General features: G+C 49.2%; 1 long non-coding RNA gene across 2 annotated transcripts; it reads right to left on the bottom strand.

Moving 5' to 3' along the window:
• Positions 1-526: 526 nt before the first annotated feature.
• On the bottom strand, positions 527-3,836 carry LOC120622069 (uncharacterized). Of its 2 annotated transcripts, none has more exons than XR_005658409.1 (3): positions 3,484-3,836; positions 2,928-3,063; positions 527-2,746 (listed from the first exon to the last, which is right to left on the bottom strand). It is a non-coding gene; the product is annotated as an uncharacterized LOC120622069 (long non-coding RNA). The 2 variants fall into 2 exon arrangements; XR_005658408.1 differs by having other exon boundaries at positions 2,928-3,060; positions 3,484-3,825.
• Between the last annotated feature and the right edge of the window lie 10,010 nt (positions 3,837-13,846).

The following is a 13,846-nucleotide window of genomic DNA, read 5'->3' on the forward strand; positions in this document are numbered from 1 at the left end:
CAGCGTCTGACATTAAACGTCTTGCTAGACTCCTTGCTAAACCCCGACTCGTCATAGAGTCACAAGTTTAGCCTCAAAGAATTACTCACCACTTCGTGAATACGCCCTGTGTTTCCCTGTCCCCACACCTTTCTCCATCTATGTTCTCTGTCCAGAATTTCTCAGTCATGCACCCTCGCTTCCTGCTGGAGTCAGTCCATTCGAAATGAATGTGATAAAATGTAAGTTAAAAAAAAAAAATTCAAAACTAGATAGAATGTACAATTTCAAGCAGTTAAAAAATGCAACAGTGTAAATGACTTACAGGAGCAGCACCTGTATATTAGAATTATAAATCTTTGTATTTTATTTTACTTTCCAAATCTTCTATAATGACCTATTAAATAATAAAAAGGAAAAACGTCATACCCATTTTAAGGCCCATATCAAATGCTAACACTTCCAAGAGCTTTTTATATAAAAAAAATGAAAATAACATAGTTTTTAAACTCTCCGGCCGGCGTCTCCTAACAGTTTGGCTATGTCTGCGTGTGGCATGATATGGCACCAAGAGCCCTGAATCTGGAGGCCGACCTGGGATTCCCCGCGGCCTCTCCCCTTGCTGGCCTGTGCCTGGCAGATCACCCTTTGAGTTTCTGATTCCTCCAGTAAGGATTAAAAAAACAATGTGACTATGCCCTGCAGCCTGTAAAGTGCTGTTCAGATGGGTGCTGCATCAGATGATGCTCAGTCACTCCAAACTATCTACCGAAGGTGACACTCGACAAATGGCTGTGGATTTAAATCTTCCAGCAGTTCCAAAAATAGAGCAAAAATCTCTTTGTACCCTGAAGTGTCACCAGTAGACTGGGATTTAATAAAGGCCTGTACTCCAGAGAGCCTATGGTTTTCATCATGATTTGATTTCCCTTTGCTGTTCCCAGGACTTGTGGCTTTAATTAGCTGTCCCACCACTAGGTCAGCAATCAGCGGGCTCCAGCGCAGCCCAGAGGTGCTCTTCAGTGTTATTAAAAATAGGAAATGATAGGCCAGAGCAGCGCTTACACTGAAGAGGACTCTGCAGCCCCGGGCAGAGGCCATCTATTATTGTCCCTTCTCTAAACGAGATAAACCAGAACAGAGCCAGTGTGAGGGACGGCCCGGCCATGGCCTTTGTCAACGGAATGGACTGTGGGAGAGACAGAGCGGGCAGCCACCTGAGCTGTTCAGTCCTCATTCCTCGGAGGGGGTGCTGGAGCCCCAGGAGGACAAGTGGCCTACCAAGGGCACACGCTAATGAGTGACAGCTGGCTAGCCCTGGAACTGGAGCTCACACGTGTGTCAGTAGGTTCGGCTGGCGATGCTCTGAGGGGAGTCACAGGGATCCGCACTCTGCTCCACGCCCCTCAGCAGAGCTGGGCCGCAGCCGGCCCTCGCGAATGCGGACACTGCTGAGCACGAGTTGGCGCATCTCTTCCCTTGAGACCCGACCACGGCCTCCCCCCACCCCTTCCCGAAGAGACTCTTCCCAGACGAGGAGGGATCCAGACGCCTGGCCTGGACCAGGCTCTGGGTGCTGTGGAGTGACGTACTCCACACTTGGCTACCATGGTCCTGTCACAGGTGGAAGCAACTGTGAAATCGTGATGACGAGAACCAAGCAAAGCAGATACACCAAAGAGAGGCGGTCTGCCGAACAGAGAGAAGACGGTGGACCCCAGGGCTGCCGGAGCTTCCAGACTTTTCTTTTTAAAGACAAACCCTCCCTTTTAAAGAAGTCTCTGGATTTTAAAATGCTGACTCAAGATGTTTTAAAATGGCCGAGGCCCAACAACATAAGACGCCCATGAGTGGCCAGCATGTCTGCTTCCAGGGTGGACACTGGTCTGGCCAATGGCAAATGAGTCTGGGCTCTCGAATTCTCTGTGGGGTTGGCGAGAAAGACCCTTGGATGGGACTGACTAACGAGTGACTAACTTCGTCTGTCTAAGCCTCAGGTCCTGAAGATGGAGACCATGAAACCTACCTCCTGGGGCTGTCGAGAGAGTTAGATAGGACCATGCAGGGAAATTACTTTGAAACGGTAAAGCGACCTACCAAGAGTTAATCTACAAATAATAGTAATATGTAATGTCTCTTTAAGCCACCAAGCTTAGGCAGCTCTGGGTTTAAGGCACATGACTCCAGGAATTAACCCCTTGAACTGCATTTAAGCCTCTAGCCAAGAATACGACAGAGAGTTAGTTAAGCATCTGTGAGCTCAGAGTGAACACGTCTAAATCGCAGTCTACGTTTACTAGAATATTCATTCCAAGGGCAAGGTGTGACAGAAAGAGTACAGAACTGCAAACCAGAATTCCAATGCCACTGTCGCCACCAGGGCCACGTGTCCCTGGGTAAGTTTTTTCTTCACTCTGGGCCTTGGTTTCTCCATCAACGACATGAGCATACTGGACCAGCCTCCTCCCAGCTCCACGGTTCTCAGATCTTAGCATCCTCGTCAGCTCAGCTTCCCAGTTCTCTGGCCTGTGCCCGGCCACGGGGGCCCTGCCTGTGTGACCTGGTGCTGTCCCATCATAGCCAGGGCCTCTGCCTTGTTTCCAGGCACAGTGACACAGGCGTGCAGGACTCGGATGGTTCACACAGAAGGACGGCCGGTCTTAGGGCTCAAATCGACTACTCAGGCCAAAAGCAGCCAGACGGAGGCGCCGCGGGCAGCCGAGGGAGACAAGATTCCCCCTCTGCCTCTTGGCGTTTTCAGCTGGGCCTGGGAGTTAAATCGACACAGGGCAGATCAACAGGAGAAACACGTACGGATTTATTTAATAGAAGTTTTACGTGACACGGGAGCCCTCATACGGAAATGAAGACCCAGGGAAGTAATGAAATTTAAATGCCTTTACATGAGGTGAAACAGAGAGGCAATGGTAGGAAAGAAGCTGAAATACCTGGGGATGCCAAAGGGAGGTAGAGTTATTTTAACGAGGTTCAGAATCCCTTGGTGCCAGCCTCCCATCGATGGCGGGAAGGTGACTTCCTTTCTGGCACAGGGAGGCATCTTTTCCATGGGAATCGCATCTCCTGCTTTTAAGGAAGAGAAGGGAGGTCAGAGCATTTTTCTTGAACCTGCTGTTTTTCAAGCGTCTTTAACTGGAAATAGTCAAAATGCCAGGTGGCACCCAGTGGGGTGGTGTGTCCCGTGCCCCTCCGGGAGATGGTGGCTTCTGCCAGCGATGGCAGCCCTGGGCGCGGCCTGTGCTCCCACACACCGTGCCTCGTCATGCAGTGGGTCTCCCATGTCGAGGCCACAGGAGGAGACGGGGGCTCGGGGAGGCTGTGGGGTTTCTGCCGAGGCCATCACCCGGGGGAGGCGGGGCTTGTGCCCGGGCCACTCCCTGTGTGCCCGTGGGCCATGGAATTTGAGCCCAAGTCCCACTCACCACTTTATGCCTCGAGTCATCTGATCCAGGGGTTCCCCAGCCCCCCTGGGCCACAGACTAGTACCTGTCCATGTGGCCTGTTAGGACCTGGGCCGCACAGCAGGAGGTGAGCGGCGGGCGAGTGAGCGAAGGTCCATCTGTGTTTGCAGCCGCTCCCCAGAGCCAGCATCACCGCCTCAGCTCCACCTCAGAGCATCAGGCATTAGGTTCTCATAGGAGCGCTGGTCCCTGGTGCCACAAAGCTTGGGGACCATTGATTTAATCTTTATAACAGCTCTACAGGGGGTCAGGTTTCACTAAGGAAAAAACCAAAACAGAGAAATGAAGTGACTTCCCTAAACCCTGCAGAGTAAATTCGTCTCAGGGTTGGAGCCTGAGTCTTTCCAAGCTGTCTGCGCTCACGACCCCCCACCCACCCCAGCTCCGGTGGCCTCCTGGGAGCCAGCATTCTGATTCTGTGACTTCATCTGTGGATTTCGTCTGGGATTCTGAAGCGGCCCTCTGAGGTTCACTCCCATGACCTCACCGCTTGTCTCCCAAAAGCCAGAACCACGTGGCAGGAACTGATCCTCCTCTGCCTGACCTTGGACAAGTCCTTTGCCCTCTCTGGACTTGGCTTCCTGGTCCACGAAGTGCGGGGAGAGGCACAGGATGCCTGCCGAATGCCCCGTGCTGACATCCTGTGCTCCTGGGTATGCTGGCGCACCCCCCCACAACCAAAACCCGTGTGAAAAACAAAACCCAAATCCCCTGCTCTATCTTCTGAAGCATCGCTGGAGGCCTAGTGGCCAGGAAGAGCAGGGCACCAGATTAGCCAGGTGTCCGAGGGGCCCTTCAGATTCACAAGGCCTCTGTTCTAGGAATTTTAAAAGTCTGAGTCACAGATGTCAGCAGAGCACTTCTAACGATGAATGCCAAACACTAGAGCCATAGGCATCTATGGGACTCCTCGGACCTTGCTGCACGGGAGCCACCTGGGAACCCCGCGGTCATCCCGAGATGTGTTCACGCCTGGTCTAGGCTGTTCCCAGCCTCCCCAAGAGTGATTCAGGGAAATGACACGTTACTATATGTGGCACTTCCAGGGTGACTCATGTGAGACAGACTCACTCTGAAGGCAGGAGACTGCCAAGGGCTTTTGGGCCTTGGAGGGTGAGTGTCCTCATTCCCAGCAGCTAGGGAGCCTTTTTCAATATTTCTCGCAATATTTCTGTCAATTTCCACATCTTTGAACTCTTCCCTGGAAAATGCTGCAAATGATGAAAAACATCTCTGGGGTCCCTCACCCTTGCCATGTGAACTGGGTGACCCAAAAGAGTGAGTTTCTTTTCCTTGCATGCGGGACTGAGAGAATGGAACATGGTGAAAAAAAACAGGACATGCGTAACATCCTACCGTCTGTCAGCATCTGCGTCCTAGCAAAAGAGGAGGTGCTTCGGGATGAAAAAGCACAGGTGAGATCTGGCTCTCTCGTAATTCCGTTCGGTCTGACAAGTATTTATTGACTGCCTCTGTCTACATGAAGCTGTGTGAAGCACCCAGAGGGAGCCACTCCAGTGACACTCGAAGAGGAAAAGCAGCTGGGATTAAGTTAAGGTCAGGTGCTTTTCCATATTGATCATTTGATTTCACCATCGCACAATCTTGCGAGGCCGGCCACGATCGTTTCTACTTTTCAGATGGCGAAAACTAAAGCTGCAGAAGAGGAGGCAACTTGCCCAAAATAACACCACTAGGAAAATCGTTAATCCAGAATTTTAACCCATTTCTATATGCCTCCAGAGCCGGAGAAAGGAAGGGATCAATTTTTAGAGGGATAGAAAGACACACTAGGAGGAAACGCTGGGATGATAACATCTCTTCTCCTGGGCGGTGGAGCCACAATAATTTTGTGAGCATCTTTGTCCTTTCTCATCTCCCTGCTCTTCCCTTTCCTGGGGCCTCAGGTGCGGAGGATGGTGTTAGCTGCAGTCCTCAGTCCGTGGGATACAGTCACCTCTGGTCTTTAAAAAGGCCCTCCCTAGCTGTATTTAAGTAACTAATTAATTCCTTTTATCCCCTTCCCTCCTCTCGCTCCTCCCCTGCCCCACACGCAGCTACTCTAACTCATTAGGTGTGTCTCACTCTGTGCTCTTGTAAATGTGTGTTAGTTTTGTGTGTGTGTCTGTATTTACCTAAGTGAGATCAGCTTTTAAAATCTCATTTTGTTTATCACTTTTTAAAATCTCAGTACTAAAAAAAAAAAAAATTTTATTGTAGACATTGTCAAGCTTTTAATGGTGGTAGGTAAGGAAGCTGTTTTATTTTTTTCTGTATAACGAACCAGTTTTCCCAATACCATTTACCTAAAAAAAAAAATTGATTAGTGATGCCAAATTTTCTTATATTAAGCTGCCAAATACACATGGCTCCGAGCGCTCTATTCTGTCGCATTGGTCTATTGGTCTGTTTTTGTGCTGTTTTTATTTTTTAAAAGTAGTCTGTATTTCTGGTAGGGTAAATGCTCCCTGTTTGCTTTTCTTTTTTTAAAATCGACTTACCTATTCAAGGATCCTTTTTACCTCTATATAAATTTTAGGGTACATTTATTTATAAGCCCCCATAAAAAAATCTCGTTCTTTTTATCTGGAAGTTTCTCATCTTTTCTTTGTGTTTCATGACATATTTGAAGGATGCAAACCTATTGTTTTGAGAACACCCCTCGGTTTGCACTTGTTGGATTGTTTCCTTGAGACTTGATTCGGATTCCGTACTTCTGGCAGGAATGCCGCCTGAGTGACGCTGTGTTCTCCAAACGATGCCCCAGGGGCCATGGGGTCAGACGGTTCCAGTGTTGCTGTTTACTTTAATCACTTGGTGAAGGTGGTGTCCCCCAGATTTCTCACTGCAAAGATGTCCTTTCCTCCCTTTGTAATTACTTATTCTCTGGGGAGCTACTTGGAGACCGTAAATATCTGATTATCCAACCATCTTTCACTCAATGGTTCGAGTATTCTTGTTTGAATCGATTATCCGATGATGACTGCAAAATGTTTGTTTTCCAGTTCTCATCCCTTCTACATTTGTTGTCATCTTTCTATTAGAAAGAGGAGCTTCCCCGTCTCCCCCAATTTATTTGTATGTTTGTTTCATTTTTAGACTCGGTCCGGATTCACGCGTTCTTTTTGATTGAATGTGCATGTCCGTTACTGTCATCCTTCGTTCTGATGCTCCAATTGTCCCAGTTCTGGCCAGGGCATCCTCTTCCTGTGGACTTGCTCAGTATCCTTTAGACATGTCCCCACCGCTCCCATAGCACTTTCTTACTTTCAGGCATAGCAGAAGGTTCCAAGCTCATGGACTTTTCCTTTCTCAGTCCTATAATCACCCATTTACCCAAAAAGTGCTATCTTTTTTAGTGAAGAATGGTATTTAGAAACCAAAATCTGGGCCTCGGTTGTGCTCGGAGCTGCTGAGGTGACAGCTTCCAGACCGGCAGGCTGAATTTTTTAGAGCATGAATTCATTCTGATACCTCGCATCCCAATCCAATGCCACAAGATTTTTCATTAGTGTTATGGGTTGAACTGTGTACTCCGAAATGTGTTGAAATCCTAGCCCCTAGCATCTATGGAAGTAACTTTATTTGGAAAGAGGATCTTTGCAGATGTTCAGGTTAAGTTGAAGCCATAGAATGAACCCTAATCCAACATGACTGAAAAGCAAAATTTGGACACAGATGCATGCAGGGAGAACACTATGTGACAATGAAGACAGAAATGACAGTAATGCTTCTACAAGCCAAAGCATGCCAGAATTGCTAGCAAACCAACAGAAGGTAGAAGAGGAGCCTGCAACAGATTCTCCCTCACGGCCTCAGAAAGAACCAACCCTGCGGACACCTTGATCTTGGACTTTCATCCTCCAGAACTGAGACAATAAATTTCTGTCCTTTAAGCTACCCAGTTTGTGACACTTTGTCACAGCAGCCATAGGAAACTAATACACTTACCTTTCTCCATGGCTTATTTATATCTTCTTTCTCACACAGTGAAAACTCTGGCTCCTCACAATGTCAGTCTATTTACTCATTTTCTCAGTCTTATGATGCACAAAAATGGTTTCAAAATTGTTATACTTGTATTACCATCAACCACAGATTTATTAAGCAAAGTTCTAGATTTTTTGCAGAGTTTGGTTTTTGCTGTTGTTGTTTTGTTTGTGTGTTTTTGCATTTAGACCGACGGTACAAAGTCAAAGTACTGTATTCAAAGCTACTCGAATTAGTTCTTTTTTTCTTTTTTCTTGTACAGTAATGTTATCCATTTGGCACATAGTTCAGTTTATTTGTTTAGGCTTTATTCAGTGTTAGGGTTGACCTCACCATACATACTGATTGAATTTTATTTACTGATTTCATAACACATTAACAAGGTTCCAAAAGTTCGTCCAAGCTATGCCAAAAGGTAGAGTCAGAGAAATATCATTCTCCCTTCCGCTCCATCCATACCTACCCCTGTAGGTAATTAGTTTCCTTAGTTTCTAGTTTACCTTTCTTATGTTTCTTTCTCCTTTTTTGCAAACATAAGCAGGTTTGTGTATATTTCCTTATTTCTATTTCTTGCATAGAAGATAGCATACCGCTTATGCAATTCACTTTTTCTACTGAATAATGAATTCTGGAAATCATTCCACACAATTTTCAGAAGTTTTTTTCATTCTTTTCTACAGCTGCCTCATACTCCAAAAATGTGTGTACCGCATTTAATTCATGCAATCTCTGATTATGGGCGTTGAGGCAGTTTCCAATATTTTGCTGTTATACATAATGTTGCAATGAATAACCATGTGCATATGTATTTTCATGTTGTTGGAAATACATCTTCGGGGTAAATTCCGAAATGAGATTGTTAGGGCGTATGTTTTGTTTGATATTGTCAAATCATCCTCATAGGGTTTTACCATTTTGATTTCCATACAAAATTTACCATTTTGTATATGAGAATTACAATTTCTTGAGAGGTTCTCCAATACAGTGTGTTGTCAAGCTTTTGAACTTTTTGCCAATTCAGTGTAGTTACAATGTGTATTTCTCTTATTATAAGTGAAGTTGAACATTTTTTCATATATCTAAGGGCCATTTTATTTCATTTTTGTGAATTGTATGCTCATGGCTTTTGCCCAGTTTTCTACTGGAATTTTGGATTTTTTCTCCAAGTTTTAAAGAGTTCTTTAAATGTTAACCATATATTGTTTTTTATCTTTGACACAAATACTTCCCCTCAGTATATCATTTTGATGTTGCTTATTTTTTCGCCATGTAAAAGTATCTTTTCTTTTTAACTTTTATGTAGTCGGATTTATCGGTTTTTAAAACTGCATCTGGTTTATGGTTTGAAGTGTTAAATGGCTAAATGTTAATAGCATCCCAATTAAAGCCTTAGCAGTCAGAACATTTGCTTCACTAGATTTTGCCAAATGCCAATCATACTGGACTGAGCTAACCTGCTCCTCTTCCTGAAACTATGATGGCAAATAATTAACAATAAGACATTCTCTTATAAAGGCAAAATATATATCATCGGTCTTAGAGCTGAAGAGACTCAGTTCTGGGCTGGCTCCGATGCAGACTTGTCACAGAACTTGGGTAAGTGATTTCATCTCACTGGGCCACAAAATGGTCCCTTGCTCTGAGTTCCAACTGTAACCACCTTCCAGCTGATGGAAGGGATCTGGGGCAGTGCAGAGATGAATGCTAATACTAGGCCATCTGGTCAACATGTCGTCACTGTAAACTAGGCAGGAGATGGCCTTAGGAACCAGAGAAGAGTTCTAGGGTCAATGGAAATGGATCTCAGTATTTATTACAGTGGAGCTATTTCTCCGATATTATTGGAGGCACTTCAGAAGGCTTTACCTTCCACGCTTGGTCAATCCCACATATAGGCCTGCCAGCCTGCCTGACATTTCACCACTGGTCACTCCTTTGGACTAAGACGTTGAATGCAGAAAGCTCCTGTTAAAACACCTGTTCCCAGGTAGCCGCGTGGGCTAACACAGGGGCACAGACCGAGTTGTGAGCTCATCAGCTCTCTCTTAACAGAGCTTTGAAAGAGTGGGGCTGAGAGAGGCCATACTTTGGTGGGAAGGCTGAGCCTGGGGTCAAGAGTGGTCCAGGGCATTGATTTGGGAGGAAGTGTCCCTGTGTGACCGTTCAGAGAAGGATGTGGAGCCAGACCGTGGAGACCCTGGGTGGAAACGTCAGAGGAGAGGCATAGTCTCTGGTGACTGTCCCTCTCTGTTCCGCTTCCTTGCCCACTACCCCCCGTACATGGACACGGCTGCTTCCCTAGTCACCCTGCCCCCTGCCTTCTCCTCCGTCCTTCCCTCGCATGCAGCCAGAGTGGCCGAGGCTCCCCATTGTCTACCGAGTCCTAAACAAAATCCTCCCAGGGCACTCAAGGCCTGTCTCTCCAGCATCCTCGCCCTCCAGCTTTGCCCGCAGACCTTACGAGTATTCTCTGAACAGAAGTATTGGGAAGTGTGAAGTGACAAGGTCAGGGCATTCGTGAGAATTGGAGAACTGCAATTTAAACCTGGGACCTCTCTCACAAATCGGGGTTCAGGCCCAGCAGGGTTGGGAACTGTCTCTCAAACACATTTTCAAACCTCCGGGGTCTCACGGGGCTCCCTCTGCTTTGAGGACCCTTTCCCTGGCTCACTGAGCCCTCTCATTCCAAAAGCCTCCAGGAGGCCCCTCTGGTGGAAGGCCTCCCTGGTCCCCAGCCTCAGCCTGTAGCAAGCCCTCCCAATCTGAATTCAAGTGGTTGCAGCGCTCGGCCCTGAAGGAAGGGTGTGGGCGCCACCTTGTGGCCCCGTGCCTTTATTGCACTGGGTGCTGACCCTTGACTGCTAATTGCTGCCTATTCCAAAGCTTGCCGGGTAAGACAGGCTGTCCCAACTAGCCTGTCCTGACGCCTCGCCCCCTCCAAAACAGGCTGCTGGGGCGCCCAAAGCTTCCTTCCAGGCAAAGATAGTTTTATCCTTCAGAAAGGGAAGATCCTGTTGGTCCCATTTCTGTTCCTCCCTCCTCCCCAAGGTCCCACCAACTCTGAGGCCACCAAGTGGGGCTGCAACAGGATGCTACTTTGTTGGGGTGCAGTGTGGCAGGAGACGAGGATGAGTTTTGAGTCAAGGAGGCCTGGGCTGATCAGCTCTGCCATCACAGGCACACCCCTTGATCTCTCGGGGCCTCGGTTTTCATCTTTAAAGGAAATAATAATTTATACCATGGAGTTTCTCTAAGAATTGGAGATATGGGCATAGACTCTTGGCATTTAATAGGTACTAAAAAAATAGGGGCTGTTAACATGAACTTGAATGGCAGCCACGCGTCTTGTCTAGGAATGTGACTTCCTGCCCTGTCTGGGGTCGGCTCCCCTCAGTGGTCCCTGGGCATCATCATCACTACACTCAAGCCCGTGTTGTGCTGTCACCGGCCCCACCGGCCTGGGAAATGATCAGCGGCAGGTACAAGTTCATCTTGCACAGTGCAGCATTTTGTGCATGCTCAGAGATGGATGCGTGGATCAGGGTGACCCCTGACACGGGAGCTGTCAGACCAGCATCAAGGGGATGAAGAGGTCGCCCACAAGTATCCTAAGAGATGGTCAGCGAATGACGAAGTAGGGAGGCCAGCACTCCCGGGGTGCCTCTCAGGACTTAAGCGAGACCAGAGCACTGCGCCAGCCAATTCAAGTGATGAGGCCCCCACCCCATCCCTGAGGGGATTACAGAAAATACACCTGCTCCCTAGTGTCCACCGGCTCAGGTGACATGAGGATCGGCGGAAAGAGAGCAGGGTCCGCGTAGGCTCCAGGGATCAAGAACCGGAGAGCTGGGATTGTTTCCAGAACTGTATGGAAAGAAGGGACCCCCACTCCGAGCCCCCTTTCTTGTCTTTCTAAACAGAAGAGGAGAGAGGAGGGTGCAGGGCGGAAACCTGCTGGGCCACCACGGCTCTCCGGCCCCACGTGCCCAGGTGAGCTGGGGTGCCGGGCCGAGCCGGGCCCCTGGAGAAGGAAGTGCCCAGGTAGGTGAGGCCGAAGCCCTGCCTTTGCTATGGCACCGCTGCTGTGGTGCCCAGACGTTCCCCTGGCAGGCTGCTGGGCTGGGGCTCCAGATGCATCCTTGGGGTGGGAAGAACCGGACCAGGCAGCTGGAGTCTTCCTTACCAGGAAAACATACTCGACTGGCCTCCCTGTGGATGCCGCCCTCGGACCCAGGCCAGGACGAGGGCGGCCAGAGCATGCACCAGCTGCCCTGCCGTGCACCCTCCTCTGGCTGGCTGGCTGCTCCAAGCGAGGTGATGTGGGCAGAGCTGCACCAGGACGCTCAGAAACCCCTCTCCTATGGGTGGGCGGGCTTCCATTCCTGAGCCGCACATATACTGGACCATATCTAGAACTTTCCACGGGCAAGGGCGAAGCCTGGTCTAGCCAGACGCCACGCAGTGTTGGAGACATTTGTCCCAGAGCACCCCTGGTCTCCATCGCGGTGGGTAGGAGAGGCCCTCCACACCCCCGTCCTCACCTCCCCCATGCTCCAGGCCCTGCTCCCAGTGTCCCCACTCTAAGGCCTCCCTCCAGCCACAAGCGACTCCTCTGGGGCCTGGTCCAAAGCCCCCTCCACTAGCTTCAGTCCCTGTGGCCGAGGCAGGCGAGGGCCCTGTGGGTCAGGCCAGCGCCTTCTCTGAGCCCTTGGGCTGCATGATCCTGTGACCTCACTGCCAGGCGCCGGAGGGAGAGCTGAGCTGCCAGCCCCCGCCCAGGGCATAACCAGGCTTCCACACTGGGCCCAGCCCCCTGCGATGTGGCCAGATTTGGATTCTCTCTTACAGTCACAAACAGTAACAGCAGGACAGCAGCGGCAAATGTTAATGGTGACATGGGGGCACCTGCCAGGAAGAGGCCAGACACCAGGGAGATGGAAACTGAGGCTCACCGTGGTGAAGTGACTTGCCCTCGGTCACACAGCTGACGGGGCAGATGCCTGGCTTGGTAACAGATCCACCCACTCCCTCTGGCCAACCTCAGGCTCCGCACAGCTTTCTAAGGCAGGCAGTGTGCTCGTTTCCCAGGGTTGCTGCAATACAGTTCCACCGACTGGGTGGCTTAAAACAACAGAATTCATTCCCTCGTCGTTCTGGAGGCTAGAAGCCCAAGACCAAGGTGTCAGCAGGGCCATGCCTCCTCTGAGACTCTGGGCAGAGTCCTCCCTTCCCTCTCCCAGCTCCCAGTGTGGCTGTCAGCCCTTGGCATCCCTTGGCTTCTAGACGCATCACTCCAATCTCAGCCTCGGTTGGTCGTCACGGAGCGTTCTCCCGTGAGTCTGTGTTTATAAGAGGATTAGGGCCCACTCGACAACCTCACCGTAACTTGACCACATTTGCAAAGACCCCCCCCATTCCAAATAAGGTCACGTTCATTGGTAACAGGGACTAGGACTCAACGTACCTTCTGGGGGCTCAGACCCACAGTGGGGAGGAAGCTGAGCGGTGGTGAGGTCAGGCGCTGAGCCTGAAACTATGAGTTCCGCATTCGAAATTGCTCTGAAGTCTCAGTTTTTAATCTTAAAAATTCTTATATTTTTAAACATTATTCTCTATTATAAATTCATGTTTAACAGGAAATAATATTTCTTCAGTGGAAAAAGGCTAGATCAACTTGTTTATAGCAAGGGTCAGCAAACTATAGCTCACAGAACAAACTGGCTCACTAGCTGTTTTTATAAATAAAAATATGATTGGAATGCACACGCACACACACACACACATATATATATATATATTGCTTCAAATCTCTGATTCTTTGGTGAAAGGGACATGTTGATCTCATGGCTTCATGAGCCTCCGATACGTTTCTGAATTTTCTCAGGGGAATTTACACCCCAGTTAGAAACATTTAAACCAACACGAATTCGTTTAGTTCCCACAAAAACCCAGTGAGGCAGGTATGGTTACCTGAAGGGTAAACTGAGGCTGGCGGAGGCTAGCAACCTGCTGAAGCCGCAGCTAGCAGGAGGCGGGGCCAGTTCGCGGGCTTCTCCACTGTCCCAGGAGCTGCGGGCCGCCCACTCGCCTCGTCTGGGGAGCGGGACTCTTGCACCTGTCGTGGAATTGGGTAACGTGGATTCTGGAACGTGACTACAGCTCGCAACATGGGAAAAACCAAAAACAAATGTGTATTAAGACAGAAAGAAAAGATTCGCAGCGCATGCAAACATGCCGTCCCCGAACGCTCGCGTTCCGCCAGAGGAGGGAGGGGCCCCTGTCATCGCTCGGTCCTGCTCGTCCGAGGTGGCTTGCCGCCCTTTTCACGGGGCGCAGCCGGGACGATGATGTGCGGAGTGACTGGCGTGAGCGAGGCCCCCACCAGGCCTTCGTCGCTC

The sequence above is a fragment of the Pteropus medius genome, unplaced genomic scaffold (genome assembly GCF_902729225.1).
Source record: "Pteropus medius unplaced genomic scaffold, Ma_sr-lr_union100, whole genome shotgun sequence".
In the NCBI taxonomy this organism is placed as follows: domain Eukaryota; kingdom Metazoa; phylum Chordata; class Mammalia; order Chiroptera; family Pteropodidae; genus Pteropus; species Pteropus medius.